This window comes from Argiope bruennichi, chromosome 7 (genome assembly GCF_947563725.1).
Source record: "Argiope bruennichi chromosome 7, qqArgBrue1.1, whole genome shotgun sequence".
NCBI lineage: Eukaryota > Metazoa > Arthropoda > Arachnida > Araneae > Araneidae > Argiope > Argiope bruennichi.
The window spans coordinates 26,802,548-26,817,893 of NC_079157.1; the positions used below are offsets into that span (position 1 = coordinate 26,802,548).

General features: G+C 29.6%; 1 protein-coding gene across 2 annotated transcripts in view; it reads left to right on the forward strand.

Moving 5' to 3' along the window:
- The first annotated feature begins 10,385 nt into the window (after nt 1–10,385).
- The window catches only part of LOC129975751 (spectrin beta chain-like), a 123,519-nt gene continuing 118,558 nt past the window's right edge, over nt 10,386–15,346 (forward strand). For both annotated transcript variants that reach the window (XM_056088943.1, XM_056088945.1), the window contains exon 1: nt 10,386–10,524. The gene's annotated coding sequence lies outside the window, so the exon portion shown is untranslated. The remainder of the gene's footprint in view (nt 10,525–15,346) is intronic.

Genomic DNA, 15,346 nt, shown 5'->3' on the forward strand with positions numbered 1-15,346 from the left:
AAGTTATTAATTTTATTCAGTTTTTTTTATAAATTTATTTTATATTATTAATAGTTTTATTTCAGGCAAAGTAATATATTCCTCCCTTTAGCATTCTGCTCATATATTTTATTACAGTGACGTAATTAATTCATCTCGGGGCAATTTGAAAATTTATGAAATACTTTAAAACCGATACACAACATTATACAAAGTGATTATTTATCTCAAAAAATGAAGTTTTTATAATTGTTAAGTTGTGATAAGTTTAATTTTCTTAAGAGCCCACCCAAACACATCTGGTGGTGGCCTTAGTTATGCTACTGCTATATCAGTGATAATCTATATCTATACTTATAATAAAGCTCAATGTGTGTGTGTGTGTGTGTGTGTGTTGGCGCTCTACAGGCCAGACCGTTTGACCTACAGCTACCAAATTTGGTACATGTATACCTTGGAGGTCGGGAATGTGCACCTGGGGTTCCTTTTTTCGAATTTTTAATTAGAATTTTAATTATTAATTAAAAACTAACTTTTCCGCCAAAAAAATCTTTCATTTTCTCCACCGCCAAATGACTAAGGCTTCCGTTTTATTTTCTCCCAACAGTAATGAGGCTAGGGCTAATATTTTTCGGCGGATTATTTCAAACGATTCTGTTTATTTTCTTAATGTTTGATGCATTTAAAATTAAACATTTTTAATTAATCCATGTTTCAGATTCATTCTGAAGTACTTTTGAATTAAAATAACACAGAATAAAGGAAATTAAAAATGTAAAATCTGCATAGCGTTACCCCAACTGGCGTAGAAAAATTCACGCATTTGTGTTAACGTAACTGGCGAAAAAAATTCACGCATGCGCACTGTGTTCTGATTGTTGCCATGACAACCGTTATGAACGGACGATTTAAATTATTTTTAGGTTAGTTGCATGCTTTTGTAAGTAAATTGTATTTATGTTAGTTATATATTTTTTGTATATGCTTATAGTTTCAAGTACATCGTTTTTTAAGTAGTTTTTTTAAACCTGTTTTATACCGATTATTTTAAACGATTCATTTTATTTTCTTAGTGTTTGATGCATTTAAAATGAAACATTGTTAATGAATCGATCTGTTCATGATGAATCTGAGAAAATTTTGTTGACAAATTCTTGAGATATTACATAAATTAAGAAAGATATTCTTTAGTGCCCATAAAGTTTAAACGCTCAGTGACTCTATTACCAGTAATCATATTATTAAAAAAATGCTTTGTTTCAGTAAAAAATATTATTATATTAATTGCAGATTAATCATTTACACTTTAATTTAAAGCATAAATTCTACGAGGGGTAACAAAAAATTAGAGAGACACATATCACGTTATGACTGAAGGCCTTTATAATATTAGGAGTGCATTATATGACTATCAAAATTTGAAGTTTTAAAATATTTTGCTGAAGAATCTATTAAAGTTGGAATTGCGTAAAATATTTAATGGTACGACCGGAGTTTAACGCCCTGCTTGGAGCAATTTTTAAAAATGGCCAACAACGGCCTTGCGAAATATTCAAAAGCAAAGGAGCAGATGTTCAATTATAGTGCATAATAAAGATTGCCAGCTTTGGAGCGTTATCGCAACTTGGCGAAGAAGGGGGTTAAACTCCGGTTCAACCTATTTAATTATTAAAATTTAAACGAACATTAAGATTGGCGAACCGGCTGGTCGCCAAAGGCGGCTAGTACTTATAATAAAGCTCAATGTGTGTGTGTGTGTGTGTTGGCGCTCTACAGGTCAGGTCATTTGACATACAGCTATCAAATTTGGTACATGTATACCTTAGAGGTCGGGAATGTGCACCTGGGGTCCCTTTTTTTGAAATTTTAATTAGAATTTTAATTATAAATTAAAAACTAACTTTCCCGCCAAAAAAAATCTTCCATTTTCCCCGCCGCCAACTTTTCCGCCAAAAAAAATCTTCCATCTTCCCCACCGCCAACTTTCAGTTATTTTTTTCTCCCAACAGAATTGAGGCTAGGGTTAACATTTTTCGGTGGATTATTTCAAACGATTCTGTTTATTTTCTTAATGTTTTATGCATTTAAAATTAAACATTGTTAATTAATCCATGTTTCACATTCATTCTGAAGTACTTTTGAATTAAAATAACACAGAATAAAGGAAATTAAAAATGTATAATCTGCATAGCGTTACCCCAACTGGCGTAGAAAAATTCACGCACTTGCGTTAACGTAACTGGCGAAGAAAATTCAAGCATGCGCATTGTTTTCTGACTGTTGACATGGCAACCAACGGATGATTTAAATTATTTTTAGGTTAGTTGCATGCTTTTGTAAGTAAATTGTATTTATGTTAGTTATATATTTTTTGTATATGCTTATAGTTTTAAGTACATCGTTTTTTAAGTAGTTTTTTTTTAACCTATTTTCAATGATTTAAATTATTTTTCGGTTAATTGGATGCTTTTGTAATTAAATTGTATTTATGTTAGTTATATACTTTTTTGTATATGCTTATAGTTTTAAGTACATCGTTTTTTAAGTATTTTTTAAAACCTTTTTACGACCGATTATTTTAAACGATTCATTTTATTTTTTTACTGTTTGATGCATTTAAAATTAAACATTGTTAATGAATCGATCTGTTCATGATGAATCTGAGAAATTTTTGTTGACAAATTCTTGAGATATTACATAAATTAAGGAAGATATTCTTTAGTGCCCATAAAGTCTAAACGCTCAGTGACTCTATTATCAGTAATCATAGTATTAAAAAAATGCTTTGTTTCAGTAAAAAAATATTATTATATTAATTGCAGATTAATCATTTACACTTTAATTTAAAGCATAATTTCTACGAGGGGTAACAGAAAATTAGATAGATACATATCAGGCTATGACTGAAGGCCCTTATAATAAATATTATGAGTGAATTATATGACTATCAAAATTTGAAGTTTTAAAATATTTTGCCGAAGAATCTATTAAAGTTGGAATTGCGTAAAATATTTAATGGTACGACCGGAGTTTAACCTCCTGTTTGGAGCAATTTTTAAAAATCGCCAACAACGACCTTGCGAAATGTTCAAAAGCAAAGGAGCATATGTTCAATTATAGTGCATAATAAAGATTGCCGTTATCGCAACTTGGCGAAGAAGGGGGTTAAACTCCGGTTCAACCTATTTAATTATTAAAATTTAAACGAACCTTAAAATTGGCTAACCGGCTGGTCGCCAAAGGCGGCTAGTTATTTATAAAAACAACTTGTCGAAGGAAATTAAAAACTTATTAATTCAGAAAATAAGATTATTAATCAAAAAGACAGACTTCCGCTAAATGGATTTCTCTAAAAATTTGTCAGAAATTTACGAATTCAGTCTAAAGTTTGTATATCAACTTTTATCTGTCTAGGTCAAAGCGTTTTTGAGATGTCATGTTCACAGTCAGACCCAATGCCAGAAACGTGTTTTTAGAATCCACGAAGAAAAGTGAAAATTGGAGATTCGTCAAAATCTCGAGTTCGGATCTTGACGATTGCAATATTTTCTCTATACTTTGTATAAGAGGAGGCATAAAAGTAATATACTATATGAATAAAATTTAATTTATGAGTTTGATTTCGAAATTGTTTATTTTATAAAAAATTAGCCGGTTATGAAGACCAGTTTGTTCGTCTGCAATAGTCTCTCCTTTTTATTAAACTATTGATATGGAATATATTTATTTAAAATTTCAATTTATTTGATAAAATAAGTATATAAATTTAATGGTCTATAAATTACTGCACGTGCAAATCGAATGTGCATACTGCAAAAACGAAAGTATAAGTGAAAATCTTATTTCGGAGTTTATGTTTAAAAAAAGCATTTTTTTAAATCTTAATTTTAATGCGCACGCAACTGAATGGTTTGATGGAACATTGAAATTTACTTAAGTTTGATCGTTATGCATAATTAAAGAAAAAAATATTATAAAATAGAATAGAAAAAAATGATATAAAAAACTGTAAATGGAACTGGTATCTTTAAAACGTGATTTTTTTGTTTGTTTTGGTTTTAAGATATAAAAATCATTTGTCTGAGGTAATATTTTAGAAAAATAAAATTGAAAAGTATCACAGATTTGCTTAATTTTTAATTAAATTATATTTTAAATAACTTTTAAATGTTGGAAAGTTTACAGTGACTTTTCTCTTGTTTCGAAGAGCGTGTATGCCAAATTATTTATTTCATTAATATTGCATCCCCCCCCCGCGCAAATTTGTATGAAAGAAACACAGGCAAACGTTCATCTTTAGATATAGGGATAAGTTGGATCAATTTGTTGGGGGTTGTGCAGAATGTATACTTATTCATTTCGGACATGTTCTTTTCAAAATATAAATTTATTAACATTGTAGCTGGTTCAATTTTTAATGAATTAATTATTTTTTAATAAATTTTTTATTTATTTAATTATTTTTATAAATTATTTTTTAATACATTTTTTTATTTAATTATTTTTATAAATAAATTATTTTTTAATAAATTTCTTATTTATTTAATTATTTTTTTAAATTTAGGATCGCGAATAATGTTTTTAGCAGATAACGTGGGAGTGAAACTATTTTATTTATCTTTTTATTTTCTCATATACGAAATATATAGAAAGAAATTGTGATCGTCAAAAAATTCGAACTTGAGATTTTATCGAATCTACACGTTTGAGATCTCCCTAAGTTCGAGGAACATATTTTTGGCTTTATATATGTTCATCTGTTTGACAAAAAATAACTCAAAAATGCTTTGAGCTAGACAGATGAAACTTGGTATATGGTCTTTGTACCAAATTTGTAGATTTCTGCCAAATTTTGAGCGAAATCCATTCAGTGTAAGTCTATCTGTCCAGCTGTTCGAATATAAGCGCGATGACTACAAAATAAAATGAGCTAGATAGATAAAATTTAGAACACAAATTTATCATCAATAATGTAAATTTAAAATCAAATTTTGAACCAAATCTGCCAAAGGATTGACCATCTGCCGGTCGGTACTTTTACAAGCATCTAAACGCGATAACTCAAGTACGCCTTGACAAATATATGAAATTCGGTATGGTAATTTATGACTGCAATTGTAGTTCTGTGCAAAGTTGGGAAAAACGCATCTGCAACACAAATTCGATTTTCGGGCACTATTAACCGCACAGTAGGAATAAAAAATTCGCCAGGAATCACATGGTGTATTTAGCCAATTTATAAATTCACGCCAAATGTCAATATTTCATTACTCTTGTATGCCAATGCCCTGGAGGGATTATCTATCTTACCCAAGGCACAGAGTTTTTTGAGATGTGTGTGTGTGGGGGGGGGTAACACCTTTATTAGAGAGTATACAAGAAAATCTTAGTAAGGCCACTCCCACTGATTTACTGTTAAAAAAAGGACTACTAATGCAGGATCAGTCTTTATCCGATTAGACCACTTGCTCCCAGTTAGGTTCAACACCAGAATAAAATCCACTTTCGGTACATTTCAATGGCATTAGGTTCGAGCAGTCAGTAGCAGTTTCGAGCAGTTTTTAAACCACGATCCTGTTTATCCACCATAAGTTTGGAGCAGTATAGCCAAATTTGGCTCTTGCACCAGTAAAACTCACTCAACCAACCAACCTATAAAGGCATGGATCTTGGGTAAGTCGCAAATACATTGCATTGCATTAGCCAATAATATTTATGAAATATTGATTTATGGCATTAATCTAATATTTTTACTATATCTGTAGTATGAATTATGTAGCTTGAATACCTTTTCGCCTAAGAAATAAAACTATAATTTGACTTAGAATTACCGTTGTAGACAAAAATAAATTTCATTGATTTAGGTCAATGCGTGTATGAGTTATTCAGTTAACATGCATGCAAAAGTACAGACGGACGGACGATCAACCCTTTGACAGATCTGGTTCAAAATTTGATGAAAATCTACATTTTAGAGGCTGAACTTGTGTACCAAATTTTATTTATCTAGCTTTTTGCGCTTTGTGGTTATCGAATTCAATTATACTTGAACGCACTTCCGATGAACGGATTTCTTTCAAATTTTGATAAAAGTCTATAAATTTTATCATAAAACCATATACCAAATTTCAGCTGTCTGGCTTAAAACATTATTGAATTATTGTGTTCACAAACATACAATCATAATGTCAAAAATATGTTTGTCGGACAGGTCTGAAACATAGAAATTCATCAAAACCCGAGTTCGAATTTTTTGACGATTACAATATTTTCCCTGGCATGTGTATATATGGCATGTGGCATGTGTGTGAGAGAGAAAAAAAAATGTTAAAAATTAGCGCTTGCATTTTTTCAAATGTTAAAATTGTGCTATCCACAAATAGCTTAGATGCAGCAGTTGAATTTGTTATTTGTCATTCTATGTTTCTTAGACGAACAGAAAGAAAAATCCTTCGTTTATTTGTATTGTTTATCTGTACTGTCTGAACATATTTTAAATATTTCAATATTCAAAATATGTTCAATATTTATTACGCAGGATAAACGTAGAAATAAACAGAGTCGCTGATTGTGATATTAACACAAACTTCTCTGCTTGTGGTGGTAACATTATAAGCCAGTTAACAACTTCCGGAGAAGAGTGTACACTTTTGTCTAGTGGCTTTGTTACTCGGCTACGGACCCTAACGTTGCGAGTTCGAACCTCAACCCACACATTGGTGACCCTGGTTCTGAACAACCGCATCCTTCATTCAGCTGTCGTGGCTCCATCTACCGGCTGCAACCACTCACACACGCTCGCCATCGCTCGCCATAACACTTGGCGCGATTACAACGTTCGTCGCTCGCGCGATAAACTGGCGCGATAATCACGTTCGTCGCTCGCGCGATAAACTGGCGCGATAAACTCTACCGACTCACTGGTGGGGGACTATTGTGGTGGTAACATTATAAGCCAGTTAACAACTTTCGGAGAAGAGTGTACACTTTTGTCTAGTGGCTTTGTTACTCGGCTACGAACCCTAACGTTGCGAGTTCGAACCTGAACCCACACATGCTTTATCATGAACATTCGGCTGTTTTATGACGTTTCTAGCAGATTTCGAAAAGCGATGAATTCACAGTTGCGCTTATCATCTTTGGATGATTCATTTTACTAATACTAAAGACACTGAATGCAAATGGAAGATCTGGGATTCGCAAGACTGAAAGTGGATTGGTAGTGGATTTGACAAATGTTTAGCTAGATAAAGTTCAGGGGAAAAAATATTGCCCAAAATTATTTCTCATTATCCGCTTTGCGCGACCAGTTGGTTTACCAGGATTAATAGTTACAAAAATTAAATTAATTACCTAACTACACATTTTATGGAGTTTGATTTTTATGGTTTCCTTCGGGTAAGTATTTTTTATCAGAGTTTCTTCAATTCTTACTATTTTAGAAGCTTTATATCGTTTTAGCTAGGCATTTGTCATCTTTGAGCTAAACATTTTTCTAATTTCTTTTCTATATTTTTATACATCTAATTATATCACAGGAAAAAGAAACAGCATTTTAAAAATGAGAGCATTTAAAAAAATTTCACGATTGCTTAGTTTTAAAATTAAACCTCAATCTCTATCCACAACAAATATGATTGTGCGTGAGTGCGTGCTGATTCTGTACTGGCCAGAACTTTTTGACCTAGAGCTACCAAACTTGGCGCATATATACTACTAGCCTAAAAATAATTTAAATCATTGAAAACAGGTTAAAAAAAACTACTTAAAAAACGATGTACTTAAAACTATAAGCATATACAAAAAATATATAACTAACATAAATACAATTTACTTACAAAAGCATGCAACTAACCTAAAAATAATTTGAATCATCCGTTGATAACGGTTGTCATGGCAACAATCAGAACACAGTGCGCATGCGTGAATTTTCTTCGCCAGTTAGGTAACGCAAATGCGTGCATTTTTCTACGCCAGTTGGGGTAACGCTATGCAGATTATACATTTTTAATTTCCTTTATTCTGTGTTATTTTAATTCAAAAGTACTTCAGAATGAATCTGAAACATGGATTAATTAACAATGTTTCATTTTAAATGTATCAAACATTAAGAAAATAAACAGAATCGTTTGAAATAATCCGCCGAAAAATATTAACCCTAGCCTCATTACTGTTGGGAGAAAAAAAATAGTGAAGCCTTACTCATTTGGCGGTGGGGAAAATGGAAGATTATTTTGGCGGAAAATTTGGCGGTGGGGAAAATGGAAGATTTTTTTGGCTGGAAAGTTAGTTTTTAATTAATAATTAAAATTCTAATTAAAATTTCTAAAAAAGGGACCCCAGGTGCACATTCCCGACCTCTAAGGTATACATGTACCAAATTTGATAGCTGTATGTCAAATGACCTGGCCTGTAGAGCGCCAACACACACACACACACACACATTGGGCTTTATTATAAGTATAGATTAAGGATGAGAATTTGCATCTCGAAGTGATTTTTAAAATTTTCAATTAATTAAAATTCTGTAAAATTTTGATGTTTTTTTTTGCGATAACTTACGAATATATTGAATAGAAAAATAGTTTATACAGCATTTTAAAATTCAAAACATTATTTTTTAAACTATAGCAGTTTTTTGTAGAATAATTTTTCTTTCTATTTTTTTTTGGATATTTTAAACTTTTTTTATGATGATATATTTTATTGTTGAAGTCAAAACTCAAATCGTTGCTAATATTTCATTCTGCCTTTTCCCCATTGTTGTGATCAAAATATGAAGTTTTGGCTTATTTTTCCAGGCCGAATAGGTTTTAATAATGTTTTAATATTTTTTTTTGATATTTAGTTATATTTAAAATTAAGATTTAAGTTCAGAATCAGGCAATGGTGGAAAAATTTTAAAGTGCCTCCAGTTTAAAATACAGCTACCTTTTTCTGTGATATAACTGAATATATAAAAATGTAGACAATAAATTAGGGAAATACATCGCACAATAAGCAGAATTATATAATGTTTTTGAAATAATGTGAGCTATATGTCTATCTAGCATTGAAGTTAAAAAATATTTTGTTGAGGAAATAATTAAAATTTTTAGCAACCATTAATCGCGGCGAACCAACTGACAAAGGTAACTCGTTGTAAATACAAAAAAAATCTGAAAAATTTTATTGTAAGTATGCCTTATACTAAAATTTATTCGACATGGAAATATAAATTGAGTCTTCATATCTTGACAGCAACGGGGGGGGGGGAAGATCTAGGATGAAATAATAGAGCAAAAAACGAAAACGATCTGATTTGCACTTTAATAATGCGATACACTATTTTAAATACGGTAAAAATAATAATAATAAAGGATTAAAATGGAAAAAAAAAATATTTTCCCTCGTATTATTTAAACTTTACTTCAGTGTGTTTGCCTACATATATTTGCATATATACTTTTGTATTTGTATTTTGAATATTTTATTTGATCATGCTTCTTTAATTGTTTTATATCATCTACTGTATGTTTCTGTTACTATGTGAGCAATTTTGTTTCCTTTTTGCTTTTGTTTGTGTATCTACTTGTTCCCCCCCCCATTTTTCTTTCTTCTTTCTTTGCATTTGTGCCTGCGTCCTTATATTTGAATTTATTCTATTGTCAATTGTGTACTGACTTACATCTGTAAGTCTTGTGGTATACTTCTTGGCACACAAGGAGTTTATAAATCGAAAAAAAAAAAAAATGTTTTTTTTTGGAAAAGTTATCTCTTGATTCTTAAGACGACCTAAAATGATTTTTGTGGTGTAATATCTTTTCCAAGTATTGGTCGAAAAAGTCAAAATTTCACCTAATTTTTAATTAATTAAAATTTTAGAAAATTCTCAAAAAATTGCCCCTGTTATACCTTCTTATCCCCATATTTTATGCATGCTGAATTTGGAAGCTCTGGATTATATGGCCTGATCTACAGAGCGCAACACACACACACACACACACACACACTTTTTTTTATTAGTAGAGATTGAGGCCCTGATCTCCTAAGGCCTGCTCTGCACTAGTCTGAATCATTTTGGGAAATCGTGAAATAAGAATTATTTTCTTAACTTGATGTTAATCTATCTTCCCCCAATTCTAGATTTATTTCTATTATGTATATAAATAAACTCACAGCTCTATTCCGTGTTTTGATAGAACACTTAGCCCTACAGCATCTGAAACAACAAAACGCACCTGAGTGGGGCGCCCACCCATTTGTTAATGAAATTCTGCGTGCACGATGGGGATCTTGCTCATCTTGTCAAGGATGCTTTCCGAATCATCCCTCTCGACGTCAGAAGACGCAGGGTAACGCTCGTCTCAGAGACCAAAAATATCTTTCAACTCGACTCTAAATCGGGACGCTCCCCGCCCCTTCCCGAGAAGCTTTTCACCAACCCGAGCAATTCTACTTCGCCTTTTGCCGTTCCTTCCGTATATGTGTGTGTCCTGACAAACTCCAGATCTGGATTAGATCAATACAACAAGACACATTTTCTAGTCCAGAAAAAAATTAGAGGTAAATACCAATTACTATTGTGTTATTGTTGTGTTTAATGACTGTGATTGATTTTGTGTGTGGTGTCTGTTTTAATATGGAACTGTAGGTGTGCCATCCTGTTTGCTATTTTGCGAAAGCCGGCATTAGCAGTGACCGAAATATGTGTGTGGCTTTCTTTTTTTTTATGTCTTTACATCTTCCTGCCTGAGATAAAGATATATATATATAAAAAAAAGGAATGCTTTGAACAACTGACATGACGGCTGTTGGGTAATTTTGGAATGAATAGAATATTGCATGTGTTCGGAGATCTGGGTATGTCCCCACCCTGTACTTATCCCACGTACTGTCTCTTATTTTATAACTTTTTAAAAAAGATACATTCAGAATTTTTTTCTAAATTTAGAATTTCTATTTTTATTTTATATATGATGTAGAGTTATATTAATATTTCAATTTAAATTATTACAAAATGCTTTATTTATATATAAATGGGATTGCTGGACCATGTCCAAATTAGATGAATGGTTGTGTAAGAGTGATTGTAATTCAGATATTTGATGGTATCTTTTTATGCATTTTTCTTTCTTGACCTAATTTTAGTTTTAAATTTCATTTATACAACATCGATATATTGATTAAGTTACACAATATCAATTGTTTAAATTAATAAAATATAAAGCTAAGGTAAGTAATTACATTAAATGTCGATTTTAGAGAAAATATTGATTTGTTTTCATTAATAATCCGAACAGTTTTGTTTATAAAGCAATTTGTATTTTATTTCCTTATTCCTCAATTGAGAAATTACAAAGACTTGTATATTTTTATATTTTACGTTTCAATGCTATATTTTCATCTTCAAATGCGATTTTCTGAAATTCTAAATATTTGTAAAATATTCTTACGAAAAATCTTGTAGATTAAAAATTAATGCATATTTTTTTCTTCAATTTTGGTGCAATAGTATTTCAGTTCTTTCTGTATTTCCTGAACCACAGAATAAGCTATCTAAAAGATGAAAAAAGATTTTTTTTAAAAGGTATTTTAATACTTCAGAATGTGAAAATAATAATATCAAGTTATTTATCAGTCAAATTCTAGTACTTACAGATTGGATTGACATGCAGCTTATTTTCGTATTTCAAGAACTAGGCAAAATATTTTTTAAAATTGTGTGTATTTTAATACTTTAGAATGTGAAAATAATAATATCAAGTTATTTATTAGTCGAATTCTAGTACTTACAGATTGGATTGACATGCAGCTTATTTTCGTATTTCAAGAACTAGGCAAAATATTTTTTAAAATTGTGTGTATTTTAATACTTTAGAATGTGAAAATAATAATATCAAGTTATTTATCAGCCGAATTCTAGTACTTACAGATTGGATCGACATGCAGCTTATTTTCGTATTTCAAGAACTAGGCAAAATATTTTTTAAAATTGTGTGTATTTTAATACTTTAGAATGTGAAAATAATAATATCAAGTTATTTATCAGCCGAATTCTAGTACTTACAGATTGGATTGACATGCAGCTTATTTTCGTATTTCAAGAACTAGGCAAAATATTTTCAAGAAGCTTATGTTCGTATTTCAAGAACTAGGCAAAATACTTTTTTAAATTGTGTATTTTAATACTTTAGAATGTGAAAATAATAATATCAAGTTATTTATCAGCCGAATTCTAGTACTTACAGATTGGATTGACATGCAGCTTATTTTCGTATTTCAAGAACTAGGCAAAATATTTTCAAGAACTAGGCAAAATATTTTTTTAAATTGTGTGTATTTTAATATTTCAGAATGTGAAAATAATAATATCAAGTTATTTATCAGCCGATTCTAGTACTTACAGATTGGATCGACATGCAGCTTATTTTTGTATTTCAAGAATTAGGCAAAATATTTTTTTTTAATTGTGTGTATTTTAATACTTCAGAATGTGAAAATAATAAAATCAAGTTATTTATCAGTCGAATTCTAGTACTTACAAATTGGGTTGACATGCAGCTTATTTTCGTATTTCAAGAACTAGGCAAAATATTTTTTAAAATTGTGTGTATTTTAATACTTTAGAATGTGAAAATAATAATATCAAGTTATTTATCAGTCAAATTCTAGTACTTACAGATTGGATTGACATGCAGCTTATTTTCGTATTTCAAGAACTAGGCAAAATATTTTTTTAAATTGTGTATATTTTAATACTTCAGAATGTGAAAATAATAATATCAAGTTATTTATCAGTCAAATTCTAGTACTTACAGATTGGATTGACATGCAGCTTATTTTCGTATTTCAAGAACTAGGCAAAATATTTTTTTAAATTGTGTATATTTTAATACTTCAGAATGTGAAAATAATAATATCAAGTTATTTATTAGTCGAATTCTAGTACTTACAGATTGGATTGACATGCAGCTTATTTTTGTATTTCAAGAACTGGGCAAAATATGTTTTTTAAATTGTGTGTATTTTAATACTTCAGAATGTGAAAATAATAATATCAAGTTATTTATCAGCCGAATTCTAGTATTTACAGATTGGATCGACGTGCAGCTTATTTTTGTATTTCAAGAACTAGGCAAAATATTTTTTTTAAATTGTGTGTATTTTAATACTTCAGAATGTGAAAATAATAATATCAAGTTATTTATTAGTCGAATTCTAGTACTTACAGATTGGATTGACATGCAGCTTATTTTTGTATTTCAAGAATTAGGCAAAATATTTTTTATAAATTGTGTGTATTTTAATACTTCAGAATGTGAAAATAATAATATCAAGTTATTTATTAGTCGAATTCTAGTACTTACAAATTGGGTTGACATGCAGCTTATTTTCGTATTTCAAGAATAAGGCAAAATATTTTCAAGAACTAGGCAAAATATTTTTTTAAATTGTGTGCAAGAATTAAATAAGAACAATTTATAATTTTTAAAAATAAGAATGGTTTCACTTAGTACCTTTTTTCAGCACATTTGTTCCGATTTTCAATATCTTTAGCTTTTAATTGATGTATTTTTTAGAAGTGTTTAGCCCATTCTACGTGCAAATATTCAAAAATATAAATATGTATATGATACTTTTAAAAAAAATTCATCTCAAATGTAGCAGAACCTGTAATACGATATTGTATAGCATACTAATGTATCTCATAGAGTATTTACCTTTTATATTATGTTAAATTGTATTGTAGCTTGATAATGTGTAGATTTTATTAATTCATTTAAAAAATTTGCTGTTTTGATTATATGACAAGGATAACGAGCACACAAAAAATGTAATTAAAATTGTCGAAATACGCATATCTATAAATACAGTTATTAAAGCAATAAAAAGTATCTTTGTTAAATATTTTTAAAAATATTTTTAGCCGTTTATTAAAATTAAGGAAGAAAATTGTGTGGATATAAATCTGGCATCACTGAAAAACTTATTTTGAAAATTTCTAAGTGATGCGTACAAATAAGTTTTGTACAGTAATATGCTTCAAATATGAAGAAAAAAAACGTTTAAATTTAGATTAATTTTCATTAAAAAACTAATTAATATTTTTAAAGAAGACATTTTTTTAGTAACCACCTTCTTCATCATACGAATATATATATCATAAATTTATAAGCACAAGATCCTTCGGTCTGTTTTGTTCAGAGTTTTGAATGAATTTTTTTATTGGTCTTGTCGAATTCATACTTGTCACGATTTAGGGACAACATGTGAGTTTATAAACGTTATTATGTTGAAACGTCTTTTAAAAAGCACTTTTATTTGAATAATTTTATTATAGAGTGAAAATAATTATCAGAAATGAGGAATTTCGAATAAATTTAAAAGCCTATTGCGCTGATATAAATATTCTTAACAAATCAATTATCACATTTATAACCCATTTTAAATATTGTTCTTTTTGTTTTAGGCTTAATGATTTTCTGCGACTTAATTTCTTCTTTTACGGCTTCCTTCTTTTTCTTCTTTTTTTGATTAATTTCTTATAGTATATTAAGCACTTCACACTTTTATGATTCTGTGTTAATGTCCATATTTTCACTAAAAGTTATTCTCTTACTTAGATCGTATTCAATTTTTATTAATTTATTATATATTTTTTATTATTCTAATTTTTTTATATTATTGAAATTTAAGATGAGCCTCCTCGAAATTCGCTACCAAACGATATCATTAATATTAATTAGAATGAATTGATAAACTGATAGTAATGGTTTGAAAATATATAAATATCGTATTGTCACTGTAAGCCCACAACTGTGCAAAATTTCAGTGATTTAGAACATTAAATGGTGCATGGAATAGTTATTATATGACTATTATATTATATAATTACCTTGAAATTCAAATCGTTTTCATTATTTCACTAAATGTTTAACCGTGTGATTACTGAAAGTTAAAGAAGAAGGTTTCTATTTTATTGGTATTCTCTGTAGTTTACAAAACGAATAATGATGATGATGATGTTACATTACCGCGAAAATTAGAAGTATTGAATAATCGGACAGTTGCGTTTTTAAGAGCGTTATGGTGCTAAGTTTTCCTGGATACCTCGTTTCTATTAGAAAGATTCATATGCACAATGAGCAGAATATTTGTAAGACAACTAAAAGAATATGGCTTTAAAATGTGGAATCATGAATTTATGATTAAGAGATTTGATTAAAATTAAATACAACCATTATCCCTGCTGAACCAGCTGGTAGTCAAAGACGGCTAATTTCAAAATAAACCAAAGATAAAACAGCACCGACTTGAAAAATACTATTTAAGTTTTTTTCAGTACTTTTTTTTCTAAAATTAAAGAAACCTAGGTCCATGATAT